General features: G+C 42.5%; 1 long non-coding RNA gene across 1 annotated transcript; it reads left to right on the top strand.

Annotated features, from left to right (window-relative positions):
* The first annotated feature begins 569 nt into the window (after positions 1–569).
* On the top strand, positions 570–3,376 carry LOC139027121 (uncharacterized). Its single transcript, XR_011479169.1, has 3 exons — positions 570–600; positions 1,945–2,076; positions 2,706–3,376. It is a non-coding gene; the product is annotated as an uncharacterized lncRNA (long non-coding RNA).
* The last annotated feature ends 6 nt before the right edge of the window (positions 3,377–3,382 follow it).

Here is a 3,382-nt window from a genome sequence, read left to right as displayed (position 1 = left end):
CCTGCAGGCACGAGGCGTTGTCTCTCACGAACTATTTCAGAACATCTCACAATTATTAATACTGTTCTCTCTCTAGTAACATAGACAGACACAGAATACAAAGTCAGGTAGAGGTCCCGTAGTTGAACATTTCGTTTACATTAATCTTATTAAGTACCTGTGCTCAGCCATGATTCCTGCACAGACAGTATAGGTTTGGGTATGTGGTAGGCGCCTCGTACGACATCTTGATATTATAAATTACTGTCTGAACGTACTGCAGGAGCGAAGGTACCTGCGGTGGGACAGGTATCGCACCACACTAAGCCTATTTATTCGGCTCTGAATTAATAGCTGTCATGATACTGCAGGACGGGGGTGGTGGAGGTAGCGACGATCTATCTATATATTCAGGTACGTCCTCAGACATAAAACTCGCAGGACGAGGTGGTAGAGGTACGACATCTTTAATTAAATCTGTGCAGTTAGCTCTGGCGACGAAAGGGTGAGTACTGCTTGTTTTCATCTTGCCATATGGTTCAGTACGTGCGGACGAGGTTGGTGCGAGGTACGGCACACTATATTATAATACTGTCAGTACTGCAGGACGAGGTGGTAGAGGTACGACATCTATATTATAATACTGTCAGTACTGCAGGACGAGGTGGTGAGGTACGACATCTATATTATAATCTGTCAGTACTGCAGGACGGAGGTGGTAGAGGTACGACATCTATATGACAGAATATGTCGGTCTCGATTTCGAGTGGGGCACCGGTTTCAATGCACCTAGTCTTGCAAACTCTGGGACTTTTTCTAAATGTCACCATTTTTTCGTAATGCCTCAAAATGGAATTAAAAGTCAATGCAAATGCACGAGGCTTTTTTATCGGTCCGAGAAACCTTCTAGAGCCACCATAACTCACCGGCTTAATCGACCTGAGCTCTAGAACAGCGTTTGTAAAGTTTCAGAACTCTAGCGTCTGACGGTTCTTAAAAGTTCGAACCAAAAGTAAGTAAACTATTGCATGGCACGGTCTGCCTCTAAGCCCCCCTCAGGTGGTGTCAACTCCACCTTTCCTGTGTGGCTACAAATAGCACGGCTAATCTGGGTGTGTAAATTTTTTTCCTAAATCTGATGGGCATGATGACTGATTTACAGTTCTATGAGGGTTGTCCTACTTCACATATATTAAGTTTTGGAAAGATTTGACTTTTTTAACCCTTTCGAAAAACAGCCCTTTTGACACCAATTAGGGCACTTCTGGTTGGGGCCACAGGAAGCTGAAGTATAAAAACATATTCCTCATTGGAGTGGGGCTTTTACAGAATCCTGAGTTTTTAAGTCTATACGTTAAGAACTCCCAACTGATTTACATAGGGTTGGAATTTGCACATATTTCTTCAATTTTCAACCTGCACAGGTTGGCGGTATATTTCGGCAACACATTTTAGGGGGATTTAAAACCACTTCCGGTTGTTGCTTCCAGGAAGCTTAGAATCGACACAGGTAGACCTCATAGTGGCCGCATGGATTAGTCATCGAAGACAGTTCATAAGGCATTATTAACCAACATAGGCTTCAGGTGAATTTTAGGGGAGCAGGCAATGTATTCCTATGGGGAGACAATGTCATTGTAAAACTGTTTTGATGTTAATACTGTCAGTACTTTGTCTCATGCAAAATTAATGTTAGATTTAAATTATGTAAATGAACAATGTGGAGCTATCGTGAAAATAATGCTGAAAATATTTCAGAAATCTTAACCTAAACCATTAGTCAAATTCATCACAGAATTGTTATACAAATTGAATACATTAAGTAATTAGTTTAAGAATGTATACCTGCTGCATTTAAAGATAAATAACCTACAGCACTACAGACTACACTTCAACTGCGTCGTCCTTGTGGTGTTGAGATATAAACATAATCATCATTATTATTATGTCATTGTGGCCTTGCAGGTGATAGAGGATGATAAACAGTGGTGGAAAGTGAGAAACAGGAGTGGTCAGTCAGGATACGTCCCCTCCAACGTCCTGGAAGTGGTCACACTAGAGGAACCACACGGCATGGCTGAACCACTCTATAGCCAGGTAACATTATACACACACACATGGTGTACACATGCACACACACACACACACATACACACAAACACACACAAATACACACCACATGCACACACACATATGTATGCACGCACGCACACATACACACAAACACACACAAATACACACCACATGCACACACACATATGTATGCACGCACACATACACACAAACACACACCACACACACAACCACACATATGTATGCACGCACACATACACACAAACACATACCACAACATACAAATACAAACATGATGTTTTACACTCATAAATTCAGTGTGTAGACCTTTAATTCTGTACACACACACACAATCATGCTACCAACCCCTCCTCCATACTGTACCATCCCTACCAATTATAAAGCAGTATATCCTGTAAGCTATTTTAACACACATTCTTATGGAACATTATTTTTAATAATAATGTTGGAATGTTAAACCTGTTTCCCCTAACAACATCCTGTCACATAGTGTGTTGTGTTAGTCAGCATCTGGAAAAGCACTGTGTAAATCCCATTCATTCATTCATTATAACATCCTTCCACATGTCTTCCTCCCTGTGTGTGTGTGTGTGTGTGTGTGTGTGTGTGTGTGTGTGAACGTGGACCGCCAGGCTGGCCAGCCCTACAGCCCTACCTCTCCCTCCAGCTCTCTAGGAAGAGGGGATAGCTTTGACATGAGCCGCTCCAAAGACTGTGAGTCTCTTGCAGCCGTGTTGGCATGGGTGGGCCCCGCTGGGTGGGCCCCGCTGGGTGTGCTGGGACAAAAAAGACAAGTTGCTATACGCTTTGTTTATGGCTATATGTACCATGCCATTGCCTACTTCCTTTTTTGACTTAGCAAACAAGAGAAATGTTCTCTCAGCCTCATGACAAAATGTGTACAATAGCATGAGATTAGCTATAAAACTGCACACTTTTCTCTTTGCCCCCCCAATAAACATTTTTTCCGGGGGCCCACCCAGATTTCTGTAGGCCTACCCACCAACTAATTTCTGTCTATGATACTGGTCTCAGGTTTAAATTCCTACTAATCAATCTAGATAACTGCTTATCTTAGCTATCTGAGCTATCTTTGCTTCAATGTTTTTACAAGTTTCTCATTTTAGCGAAGAAGACCTAAGCCCTTATAGATTAGTAGGAATGCCTCCTAAACAGTTACTTTCCCTGTCTCTCCCTCCTCCACATTGTTACCTCTGTCTCGCTCTATCTCTCCCTCTCTCTCTCTCTGTCTCTCTCTGTCTCTCTGTCTCTCTCTGCTCTCTCTGTCTCTGGCTCTGGCTCTGGCTCT

Source organism: Salvelinus sp. IW2-2015, unplaced genomic scaffold (assembly GCF_002910315.2).
Source record: "Salvelinus sp. IW2-2015 unplaced genomic scaffold, ASM291031v2 Un_scaffold7599, whole genome shotgun sequence".
NCBI classification, from domain to species: domain Eukaryota; kingdom Metazoa; phylum Chordata; class Actinopteri; order Salmoniformes; family Salmonidae; genus Salvelinus; species Salvelinus sp. IW2-2015.
Note: the sequence above shows the minus strand (reverse complement) of the source record. Positions and strands in the feature narration are given on the sequence as shown.